Consider the following 13596-nt stretch of genomic DNA (forward strand, 5'->3'; position numbering starts at 1 on the left):
AAATCAGCTGTTAACCTTATGGAAGTTCCCTTGATGTTATTTGTTGTTTTTCCCTTGCTGCTTTCAATAATTTTTCTTTGTCTTTAATTTTTGCCAATTTGATTATTATGTGTCTTGGCATGTTTCTCCTTGGGTTTATCCTGTATGGGACTCTCTGTGCTTCCTGGACTTGGGTGGCTATTTCCTTTCCCATGTTAGGGAAGTTTTTGACTATAATCTCTTCAAATATTTTCTTGGGTCCTTTCTCTCTCTCTTCTCCTTCTGGGACCCCTATAATGTGAATGTTGTTGCATTTAATGTTGTCCCAGAGGTCTCTTAGGCTGTCTTCATTTCTTTTCATTCTTTTTTCTTTATTCTGTTCAGCAGCAGTGAATTCCACCATTCTGTCTTCCAGGTCACTTATCCATTCTTCTGCCTCAGTTATTCTGCTATTGATTCCTTCTAGTGTAGTTTTCATTTCAGTTATTGTATTGTTCATCCTTTTGTTTGTTCTTTACTTCTTCTAGGTCTTTGTTAAACATTTTTTTGCATCTTCTCAATCTTTGCCTCCATTCTTTTTCTGAGGTCCTGGGTCATCTTCACTATCATTATTCTGAATTCTTTTTCTGGAAGGTTGCCTATCTCCACTTCATTTAGTTGTTTTTCTGGGGTTTTATCTTGTTCCTTCATCTGGTACATAGCACTCTGTCTTTTCATTTTGTCTATCTTTCTGTGAATGTGGTTTTTGTTCCACAGGCTGCAGGATTTTCGTTCTTCTTGCTTCTGCTGTCTGCCCTCTGGTGGATGAGCCTATCTAAGAGGCTTCTTGACTTTTTTAATTTTTATTTTTTATATAATTTTAAAGGTTACACTCTATTTACAGTTATTACAAAATATAGACTATATTCTCCATGTTGTACAATACATCCTGGTAGCCTTATTCCCCTACCCCTGTGTTGCCTCTCCCTCCCCACTGGCAACCACTAGTTTGTTCTCTATATCTGTGAGTCTGCTTCTTTTTTGTTATATTCACTAGTTTGTTGTATTTTTTAAATCCCACACATAAGTGATATCATACAGTATTTGTCCTTCTCTGTCGAATTTCACTTAGTATAATGCCTTCCAAGTCTATCCATGTTGCTGCAAATGGCAAAATTCATTCTTTTTTGTGGCTGAGATGTGATGTATATACCACATCTTCTTTATCCATTCATCTGTTGATGGACACTTACATTGCTTCCATATCTTGGCAATTGTAAATAATGCTGCTATGAACATTGGGGTGCATGTACCTTTTCGAGTTAGTGTTTCTGTTTTTTTCAGATATATACCCAGGAGTGGAATTGCTGGAACCTCCATACTGTGTTCCACAGTGACTGCACCAATTTACATTACCACCAACTGTGTATAAGTGTTCCCTTTTCTCCACATCCTTGCCAACATTTGTTATCTGCGTACTTTTTGATGATAGCCATTCTGACAGATATGAGGTGATAGCTCATTGTGGTTTAGATTTGCATTTCCCTGATGTTTAGTGATGTTGATCATCTTTTCATGTGCCTGTTGGCCATCTGCATTTCCTTTTGGAAAAATATCTATTCAGGTCTTCGGCCCACTTTTTAATCTGGTTGTTTGTTTTTCTGATGTTGGGTTTTATGAGCTGTTTATGTGTGTTGAATATTAATCCCTTATCGATCAAATAATTTACAAATATTTTCTCACATTCAGTAGGTTGTCTTCATTTTGTTTGGTTTCCTTTGCTATGCAAAAGCTTTTAAGTTTCATTAGGTCCCATTTGTTTATTTTTGCTTTTATTTCCTTTACTTTAGGAGGTGGATCAAAAAAAATATATCGCTGCAATTTATGTCAAAGAAGTGTTCTGCCTATGTTTTCCTCTAGGAGTTTTATGGTATCCTGTCTTACATTTGGATTTTTAAACCACTTTGAGTTTATTCTTGTATATGGTGTTAAAGAATGTTCAAATTTCATTGTTTTAAATGTAGCTGTCCAGTTCCCAGCACCACTTATTAAAGAGACTGTCTTTTCTCCATTGTATATTCTTTCCTCCTTTGTCATAGATTAATTGACCATAAGTGCATGGGTTAATTTCTGAGCTCTTTATCCTGTTCTATTGATCTATCATGTCTGTTTTTCTGCCAGTATATAACAGTTCTTGACTTTTAAACAACACAAATTTCTTCCTAAAAATACCTAGTTAACATACTTTCTCTTAAAAATTGCATTAACTATCAATCTATTTTCATATTTAAATATTTGAAAGTTCTTAGTCAATGTTTCTGTACACACAATTAGCAGCTTTTTAGTACTTTCTGTATTAATTCTTATGAGGAACGTATGTCTTTCTATGATGATTTATTTAAGAATCCTTCCACAATCACAAGATCAAGAATTACATTTAACCATAAATTTTACTGGTTTTGCTGGCTTAATGCTGTCTGTGTTCAGCGTATTATGCCTTCCTTGTATTTCAGCTAACTTTTTTCATTCATTTTTTTATATGGCTGAAGGATTTTCTCTAATAGTTATTTTGGAGAGGATACATGGGCAGCATTTTCCCTTTTGGTCCACTTCCTACCTTTTTACCCCCTGATCTGTGTGGCCCCCTATCCCACCCCAAAGGCTGATCTTTCAGAATTGCATCAATTGTTCCTGCGTCCTAACAGTATCCAATGCAGGATTGCTTCCCCAATCCCTTCTCAGCAAAAGCCCAAACCCAAGTCTCCCTAACTGAGATGACCCCCAGGTTCCCTTGGGGAGCATTTTCCTTGGGGTGTATTTGCAGCAAGCCAAATACACCTAGCTTTGATTAACTACAGGTGTGTTCCTGGTGATCTTTTGCTGGTGGATTTTGACATACTTCACAAATTCATTCCCCCTGAACCTATGGCTGAAGAAAAGAAAGCTGCAAATTAAAAGCAGAGTATTATTATCTCAAGCTGTGTCCAAACCCCATAAGCAAAGAGAATACATCCAAATGACTTCTTAAAATTTTTTTTTAATTAAAAAAGTCAGATGGCAGCTGCCAAATCTTATGATTAATGATTTCTGGAACAGCCAAAATGAAGAGCACTCCCAACTCTTACGGAAGAAGCAGCTTGATTCTCCCCTATCTTACAACATGCTTATGAAAAATGGTATTTTCATGCTACACGGCAATGTCAGCTAAATATAGCATAAGACTTAGGCTGCACCTGGCATAAGGATCTGAGTCAGTAACATCACTCTTAATAACAGGCAGCTATATGATGTTTCCCATTTTATTGGCATATAATTTAGATACAGTAATGTGTACAAATCAATTTTAAATACATATACCCCATGTAATCTCCACCCAGATCAAGAATAGAATAAGTCCAGACTTCCAGAAGAGTCTCTCTTGTCTCCTGCAAGTTAGTACCACTCCCATGGGTGACGTCTACCTGGCCTCTACCAGTGTTGATTAGTTGTGCCAGTTTTTGGTCAAAATTATGTGAGGCTCACCCCTGTGGCTATACTGTCCATACTGTGTTCCTTTTTTATTGCTGCATAATATTCCATTGTATGGACACGTTACAATGTATTTATCCTTTCTACTGCTGATGGACATTTTGGTTGTTTCCAGAGTGGGTTATCATGAAGAAAGTGGCTATGAATACACTCATCCATGCCTTCTGGTGGACAGAAGCACTCATTTCTATTGGGTATATACCCAGGAGTAGAATTGCTGGTCGGGGGTATATGTATGTTTAGTTTTAGGAAATACTGTGGGAGCTTTCCAAAGTTGTTGTACCAGTTAACAGTTTCACCAACAATGTAAGTTTGTCCTGGTTTTTCCTCATCCTTGACATTAAGATACATGATTTTGAAAGGACTAAAAAATAAGGTTATCGTTTTTAAATTTGAGGGGTGTTTGTGTGTAGAAAGTAAAAGATGTCTGACTGCTTGTATATTTGATCTTTTTAAAAAATTTTTATTGCAGTATAGTTGATTTACAATGTTGTGTTAGTTTTGATCTTAATAAAATAAAAATAATATCTCTAAATTTTGTCTTATGTTAGGGTTAAAAACATATTCAATTAAAATTTTGTACAAAAAATTATTTTATTATTTCTTTTTGGTGGAGAAAAAGACTGACAATACCAAGAATTGAAAAACATATGAAGGGACTTCCCTGCTGGTCCGGTGGTAAAGAATCTGCCTTCCAACACAGGGGATGCAGGTTCGATTCCTGGTCGGGGAACTAAGATCCCACATGCAGCGAGGCAACTAAGCCCATGCGTCACAACTACTAAGCCCGAGAGCCACAACTACTGGGCTCGCATGCCTCAACGAGAAAGCCCACGTGCCACAACTACAGAGTCCACGTGCTCTGGAGCCCGCGAGCCACAACTAGAGAAGAGAAGACCCACATGCCACAACTAGAGAGAAGCCTGCACGCTGCAACAAAAAAAAAGTTCCCTCATGCCACAACTAAGACCCAACACAGCCAAAAAAAAAAAAAGAAAAAGAAAAGCATATGAAGTTTTTGTGACAATGGGTATTGGCAGTGGTGTGCTGGTAACTATTTAACAACTGGCTCACTGAAAAAGAAACCCTGATTTGTAGAAGTTGCCAATTTCTGTGGGGTAAATACTTTTACCATGGCTGAACTCTCACACATTATTGGTAGGAGTATAATTGGTACAACCACTTTATAAAATCATTTGATGATATCTGCTAAAGTTGAATATATGCATATGCTGGGAGACAGCAATCCCAATCCTAGGTATGTGCACCAAAATATTTGTATTATTGATAACAGTCAAAAACTGAAAAACTAGAATGGATAAATTGTTGTGTATTCATGCAATGGGATACTAATACAGCAATAGAAACAAATAAGCTGCTACTACACATAACAACGTGGATGAATCTCACAAATACAAAAAGAGTGTATACTGGGAATTCCCTGGCAGTCCAGTGGTTAGGACTCTGCACTTCCACTGCCGGCAGCCCAGATCCTATCCCTGGTCAGGGAACTAAGATCCTACAAGCCGCAAGGTGTGGCCAAAAAAAAATAAAATAAAAGAGTATATACTGTATAATTCTAACTACATAACATTCAAAAACAGGCAAAACGACTAGAAGTCAGGGTAGTTGTTGCTTTGGGGAGGACAGAGAAGGTAGTGACTGGGAGGCGTCTTTACTGGATGGTTATTATACAGACTGAACGTTTGTGTCCCCCAAAATTCATATGTCGAAGCCCTAACCCCCAATATGATGATATTATTGTTACCGAGTCCAAGCTCATACTGCTCGCCACATGACAGGTGTCCCAAAGAACCATCTTACTCCAGTTAGAATTCAGTCTTCTTTTATACTAAAAGGGTAGGGGATGTGGCTGGTTGTTGCAGACTTCTTGGTGCTGGCCAGACCCCAGAGGGAATGTGATAATCCTTTGTTCTTGTAGCTGTCCACTCTAGGTCTGGTCACCATGTTCCTGTAAATCTCCAACAAGACAAATGTAATTCTGATCTGCAACTTTTTATCTCTATATGAATGAAAATTGTTATACCTTTAATAGTCAAGCCTGGGAGGCAGAGCCTTGGAAAGGGGCTATTATGTGTATTTCAGGCTATAGGCAACATTCCTTTCCAAGGTGCAGAGCCAGCATGACTAAGCACAGGAAACAGAGCACAAAGGTTAGAGCTAAAGGAATAGATCCAATATGGAGTCAGGTTTGTTCTCTGTTACACTATGAGGTGGAGTTAATTGGGTTTAGATGAGGTCATGAGGGTGAGGCCCCCATAACGGGATTAGTGACTCAATGAGAAGAAACCAAAAAGTTTAACCTCTCCATCTCTCTCTTTCCCTCCCTCCCTCCTTCCCTCCCCCTTCCTCCCTCCCTTCCTTCCTTCCTCCCCACCATGTGCAGACACAGCAAAAAGGTGACTTTCTGCAAGCCAGGAATCCAGGAAGCCAGGAAGAAGGCTCTCGCCAAGAACTGAATCTGCCAGCACCTTGATCTTGGACATCTCAGCCTCCAGAAATGGGAGAAATAAATGTCTGAAGTTTGAGCCTCCCTGTGTATGGTATTTTGTTAGAGCAACCTGAACAGACTAAAACGTTATGTTTGCACAGATGTGTCCAAGTTATAATGATGCATTAATGAGTGATTTCAATTAAATTTTATCAAACTAATGGATTATTTGCACACACAAAACCAAAAAATCTTAACATCATTATCAGAATAAATCAACTTTTTCAATGTCTCTAATTCATAGATAAATCTTACTGTGTTCATAAATAAAACAAATTATACCTTGGCCAGTTAAACACATAAAGACAATTTTGCCAAGAGCAATTTAGGCTCATAATAAAGCAATTCATCCACATGCTTAAGAGAAGCCATTCAAGCAAACAAAATATTTTCTAAATCCCCAGATACTAATTTTTAACCAACTAGCTCTAAATCCAATCATATCAAAGACAGTTTCTGGCTGGAAACAAAGAGTGTGGTACCTTCTCAGAAGGAGAAAAAATTAAATACACATTTAAAGACAAAAACATTCACCATTAGGAAGAAACTTCTAACTCATCTCCTTTTATATGCCCTTTCCCCCAAACCCTTCTATTTCCCCATCCTGGCAAAAACATCCCTTTATTTACTGTGGGTATACTATCTCTTGGTCCTTTACTTGTTTGTTTTTTTATAATTTTTAATTTTTTAATAATGGCACAGCACTTTTTATTTTCTTGTTGGGGTGAATCAAGCGAATCAGTGGAATTGGAGTATTTCTCAGTTTAACTGACATCCAGAATCCCCCCAGGCACACATCCAATTCTGTTTGGAAAGTTACTGGCTGTGCCTTCATATTTAAATCACCTTACTTAGTCTACATCTAGAGAGGGAAAAAGTTCCTATCTCCACAGCCTTTGGCTTTCTCACATTTTAAATAAAATCCTTGGGTTATTGCCATCAGCTACGCCCACATCTTGCCTCTCTAACCATTTCCTGACTTCTGCATGGTGAAGTTAGGAGAAGCTACACAGCTCACAACACACACACACACACACACACACACACACACACACACACACACACACACACACACACACACAGTGTTTCTTATGGGCCTGTTTTCCAAACACTCTGGAGGCCAACCCCCTGGTAAAAAAGTTTGCCTTGCCTTGGGTGGATTTAGCCTACGTTAATGTGCCACGTCCAAAATCTGATATTGTGTAAATTCACAAAGTGTCCACTAGAGGGAACTATAACCCCACCCCGACACCAATTTGTTGCAGAAACCACTCATGTTTCCACCTATTTCTTATACTAAGCACCTAAGAATGATTAGGTGATATGAATAAGGACATAAGTAGCACCCCTATCCATGCCCCCTAGTCTCTCGCCCCTGGCCCCAGGGCAAGATACTCTCACAATCCAGGCATTCTTTCCCTTAAGATGTATGTGACTGATGGCAGATGTATTATTAGTAAAGTTGATTCAACTGTGCTGGATCCCTGTCAATGCTCCAGGAAAATTCGAAAAGTTGAGTCTGGTCTTGGGTCATCATCCAAATGTAAAGGATTTGTCAACAATGGCAGCCCCATCTCAGCACCAGGCTAGGTCCTATCTAGACCTAGCTCTTCTCCTGCTCACCACCAAGGTCCCTTCCTCCCTCCTACCCCACCCTTCACCCCAGGACCAGCTCTTATTGTTTTCTCTCCCCAAGAAAGTCACAACCAATGTCTCATCAGCCCACTCAAAATGGATGGCTTAATGCTATTAGCACAACTGCTTTCTCTTAGAAAAACAAAAATGAGCAACTTTTTGTAATGAAAATGTTTCTGTGACTGCGTCTTGCTAATAAATACAACATTGCTTCTTATTGTACATTTTAAAATAAAACCCGACATATCTCAATATAAACATTCAAGATGGTGGCTGTGGAGGGTGCACGTTTTTAAACCAGACTGCCTTGGATCAAATCCTGGGTTTGCAAGGTACCAGCAAGTTACTGAACCTCTGTGCACCAGTTTCCTTACCTGTTAAAAGAGGAAAGTAAAAGTTCTACTCCAAAGAGTTGTCATGAAGAATAGAAGAGTTAATCTATTTATGTGGTGTCCTGCAAAACACAGATGATCATGTGACCCAGACTTAGCCAATCAGAGCCATTCTTAGGGATTTATAAGTACTTGTCTCTTCCTCTGAAATCGCTGAGCCCACATGACATAATGAGACAGGCTGGGACCTGGGACCCTTTGCTGCAGTGCTTGCACCTGGACAAACGTCTCCTGGAGCAACAAAATACAAAGAAACTATAAGGGATGAAAAATAACTGCGTGCATGTACAGTTGGGGCAAATTATGGACAAGATACAAAAAGACCAAAAACTCAACTGCCACTTCTGAAGAGCCCAGAGCAAAAGCAGGGTGTCAGGAGCAAAAGCAGGGTATACACATGCCCCCTGCACTCAACAATACCAAAGGGGTGGTTAAACAACTTCAGCCACCTCTCCAGCCGGACCCCTGGACATACCCCTACCCTCAGCCCATATAAGGAACCAGCTCCCTGCCCCCTCGGGGACTGAGCAAGGGAACATGTCACTTGCTGCAGCAGGGGCCCCGATAAAGCCTTGCCTGAATTTCTTGTCTGGCCTCTTAATTTCTGTTGATTAAGGAAGGCCAAGAACCCTGGTGGGTAACAGTATTACGGGAGCTGCTTTTGGCCATGTGTTTTCCTGAAATGGAAGAAGCCTGTCTGAAGCAGAAGCTGTAATGAGAAAGGGAGAGAACGTTTGAGTCCCTGAATCTAAACCTACTCTTGATCTCTCCAGGCCTGAGTCAATAAACAGCTCCGACTCTGTGCCAGGCACTATTCTAAACACTTTACAAGTGTCAGCTCAGCAATCCCAACAACCTCAGAAGGATACTGCCTGGGTACTCCATGTTAGACCTGAGAAAATTTGCCCAAGGTCGCAGAGGGCAAGAGCTGGGGTTTCAACCTGGGCAGCTGGGCTTCAGAGCTGGTTCATTGCATTTGGGCCTGACAGTTCTTTATTGCGGGGGACCGGCCTATGCACGTGGAATGTGGAGCGGCATCCGCGGCCTCTACACGCTACATGCCAGTAGCATCTCTTCCCTCACTTGTGACCATCAAAAGTGTCTCTAGGCACAGCCAAATGTCCCGGGAGGGGAGGGGCAAATTGCCCCAGTTGAGAACCACTGCTGTCGCTCTACTGCCTCCAAATTCATTTTGCATTGCTATCGTTGAGTCTCCCAGATCCTGTGTTAGCCACAACTCAGGGTCACCCAATCTGTGTGTCAAATACAAACAACCCAACGTCCCTCAAACCTGGGTCACCCACAATGCATTGCCACTGAGACCGTGTTGCCTAAGACCTCATGTCACCTACCAGTCTGTGTCCCCAAGACTTCCTGTCACCCACAGTCCTGTCACTGACATCTGTGTAGTCCATTACCTAGTGGTGTCCATGCCCTGTGTCACCAACCAGAGATTCACGGAGTCAGGGCCGCAGAGCTCTTCACAGAGACAAGGCACAAAATACACGTGGAGACGGGGGGACCGAGACACAGAGGCAGGGAGGGGCAGAGAAGCCCACAGAAGCAGAGAGACTCACAGAGACAGGGACAGAGAGAGGCCCATCCCCACAGGGCCACAGCTGGTTATGCTAAATGTGTCTCTGGAGACCCATCAGGGCCCTTCCCCCCACCTCGGGATTAGACCTGGGGGTGGGGAGGCTAGAGTCTGAGGGTAAGGAGCTTAGACCCAGCGTGACAGCTAATCACCGCACAAGGCCTCTGTCTAGGTCACCAAGCCCTGGGCAGCCCTCATCCCCACAGTCACTCCTCTACTCCTCCCATCAGGTACTCATTGACAAGATCTCATCCCTAATACATCACAGCCCAGGGGGGCAGAGGCAAGAGCTCAGACCCTCCCTGCCTCCCTTCCAGCTCTGCCACCAGAATGCCAGGAGGAGACGTTCACCAGCATCTAGAGTGTTGGGGGGAGGGGGACAGAGAGCTTGAATTTCCCACTGGATTGTGTCGGGAAGGATCTGGTTGAGACCAGAGAAACATCCTTCCCTGAGTTGAGAGACATGGTGGGGAGCAGATGGTCCCTACTTGCTTGGATCCCCCAATCCACAGGGCCCCTGAACATGACCAAGATGAGAGGATCAGGCCTATGTTTTGAAGCCACAGAAGACTTTAAAGCAGCCCCACCCCACCCCCATCCTGGCCTGGCCTGGTTGCTATGGTGATGCCCCAGTTGCTCCAGAGGCAGCTGCTGGTCCTTGAAGTGGGGGCGGTGGGGGCAGTGGATCCTGAGCTGAAGCAGGTTGGGGTGAGAGGTCAGCACTGTCTGGGAACATTCCAGACCGTGGCTGGGGGCTGAGAGCCCAGGGTTCCTCTCCATTCCTGCTTCCCTCAGCTCACACCCTGTCTCTACCCACTGCCCTCACCCTCCAGCTTCCACTTCCTCTGCTGCTGCCTGAAAGGGGCGGTCCTGGAGTCTGAATCCACCCATATTTCAACACCAGGAGAGGGGTTTTGGCGTGACGGCTGATCAAAGGGCTCAGGTATGTAGGATCAGGTGAGGAGCTCAAGCATGTTGCCCCAGGTAAGGGCTCAGAGAGATGCCGGTGGAGAGAATGGGGGGTGGGGGTGGAGATGGGGGTGTGAAGGCTGTGCATAAAGCTTCTGGAAACAATCCAGGCAAGACATCAGTACTAGGGCTCAGACATGCCCTCAACATGACATGGGCTTCAGTGGGGTCTCAGGGGCAAGGACCCAAAGGTGGAAGCTCAGGTGAGGCTTAGGTATGGATCTGTGCTGGTGTCTCCCTTCAGCGGTAATTTGTTACTAAGAACAATTATTAAAGTACTAAATTTTAGATGAATAACTTTTTGAATGTATAAATTAAAAGGGGTTTAAGGTCAGTTACATTCCTAAAGCCTTCTCCTAACCTTTCTGAGGTTGCGTTTTCTTACCTATAAAGTAAGAATCATAGTTTCCAGCCTGTAGAATCATTGTGAGGATTAAATGAGAAAATGAATATAAAGTTGTTAACACAGTACGCAACAAATAATGGCTTTTCAAAAAGTGTGCTTAGAAACAGGAGAGATGGGATAAGCAGGAGAACCAGTAATTACAAAGAGCCCAGCCAACCTGCTGGCCTGCATCACTGGTCCTGGAAGCAGTAGCTGCTGACGGATCAATTTTTCTTCTCATGAAGGAAGACCAGGCTGTGTGGGGAGAAGATGACAAGGTGCACATCCCACAAGGGAGAGAAAATGTCACCAATCACACTGCGAATATGCTGAAAATCTGTGGCTTATATGCATTGTGATGGAAGCAGTAAAATAAGCTTATTCTCCAATAGTATAACACATTAATAATAACAATAAAAAAATAAAGTCTCCTTTTAAAAAACTGAGATATAATTAATAGATAACATTGTGTAAGTTTAAGATGGACCGCATATTAATTCAATACATTTATATATTGTAATGTGATCGCCATTGCAGCGTTAGCTAACGCTTCTATCATGTCCCATAATTATTATTTCTTCTAGGGACAATTAAGATCTAGTTTCTTAGCAGGTTTTTAAATATAGTTTTGTCTTTTTTTTTAAGTAAAACTCTAATTTAGCGGTTCTCAAACTTTTTGGTCTCAGGACCCTTTACACTTAAAAATAATTGAGGACCCAAAAGTTTTGTTTGAGTTTCATCTATTGACATTCATACTGATTCATATTAATTCTCATATCTGCTTCTGCAGTCAATCTGTTGCATTAAATGGTTTTGGTTGAAAGATGTGAAGGAAACTCAGCCTCACAATGTATGTAGTTGGAAAAGGGAGAAGTCGTTTAATAGCCTTTTCAGTTTACTGTGGCTTTCCTCTTTGATACTACACCAAAACTCGACAGGTGTCGTTTCTTAAAGGTTAGTGACAGTGTGGAATCTGAAACTATATCAATGAACTGTTTATACTCTGTTATATTAAAGTCCATTGGTCTGTCTTGCATTTTGAATGGTTCTTTCATCCATGCATGATTCTGTAACATCATACCCTGGTCATTCGGAAAATATTGGTTCGCTGAGTTATCAGATCTTCCAAATGTTGACACATTTCATTATACACACCAACCAGCAACCAACCAACCAACAAAACAAAAATCCAAAAAACAAAAAAGCCCATACATTCATTAATGTCATTACCAATCTCATCAAACCTGGGAAGCTTTCAAACTCACGGTAGCAGACGGAAGTTTTCGAAATTCTAGTTTTCACTTGAAAGCTCTAATTGTATCACTGGCCACAAACACTAATAGTTTTCTTCCCTTGAAGTGACAGGCTCACTTCATTCATTTTTGAAAAAATCATGCCAAATACCCAAGTCTGAATAACTTTTTTTGTCATGTGTTCTTTTAAGTGAAAGTAGTCATTCAGTGAGAAAAGTGACTTTTGGCTCACAACTCAAAAACTTTTTGAGTGCTTTTCCTGGAGATAACTATCATACTTCAGTATGCATACTTCCCCTTTGCCACACAAAATATTAAAAAGACATACTCAAGAATTGAGATTTAGGGTTTCCCTCGTGGCGCAGTGGTTAAGAATCCGCCTGCCAATGCAGGGGACACGGGTTCAAGCCCTTGTCCGGGAAGATCCCACATGCTGCGGAGCAACTAAGCCCGTGCACCACAACTACTGAGCCTGCGCTCTAGAGCCCGTGAGCCACAACTACAGAAGCCCGCATGCCTAGAACCCGTGCTCCGCAACAAGAGAAGCCACCGCAGTGAGAAGCCTGCGCAACACAACGAAGAGTAGCCCCCCCTTGCCGCAACTAGAGAAAGCCTGCACTCAGCAAAAAAGATCCAATGCAGCCAAAAATAAATAGAAAATAAAATAAAAATAAATAAATTTTTTTTAAAAAGAGTTGAGATTTAATAAAATTAATAATTTTGTTGCTTTATTAACAGTGAAACCAGCCCTTTTTCTCTCTCTTTTTTTTTTTTTTGTACTGTGCCTGCATAGTGGCAGAGAAAAATACAGAGACTGCTGGTACCGTTGGGAGCCACGCCTTGATTCCTACTTGGGTGCCACCAATTCTACCCACTGCTGTTCTTGCATCATCAGCACAAATATCAACCAAGTGAAAATGGCAAAGAACAATTTAGTAGTATTATGAACATCGTTTTTGCTTTGTGGATCCCCTGGAAGGGTCTTGGAGACCCCCAGGGATTTGTGAACAAGACCCGGAGAATGAATAAGAACTGACACTCGAATTCAAATTAAAGAATTAGAATAGCCATATTTACTTTTCTTTTTAAATGATTTTTTTTGGAGTTATCACTCAAAGGTTTATAAAATGCTCTCACAAATATCCTATGGAAAAAATGAAAGCCAACTCCATTTGTGGTACTATTTGCTTTCCTTCCTCCAAAAAAAGTCAGGGAGAGGGGAGGATTAAGAACCGGGAGGCCCATGGGAGTGTATCAAGCATGTGAAGCCATCCATCATGCGTGTCATGGTGAGCAGATACAATCCTGGGACCGCAAAGGCAAGTGGTGCTGGGAACTCAGGGCCCTCGGTCACCTTCCCCCACACAGTC

The sequence above is a fragment of the Balaenoptera borealis genome, assembly GCF_965194805.1.
Source record: "Balaenoptera borealis genome assembly, chromosome: 1".
Lineage (NCBI taxonomy): Eukaryota > Metazoa > Chordata > Mammalia > Artiodactyla > Balaenopteridae > Balaenoptera > Balaenoptera borealis.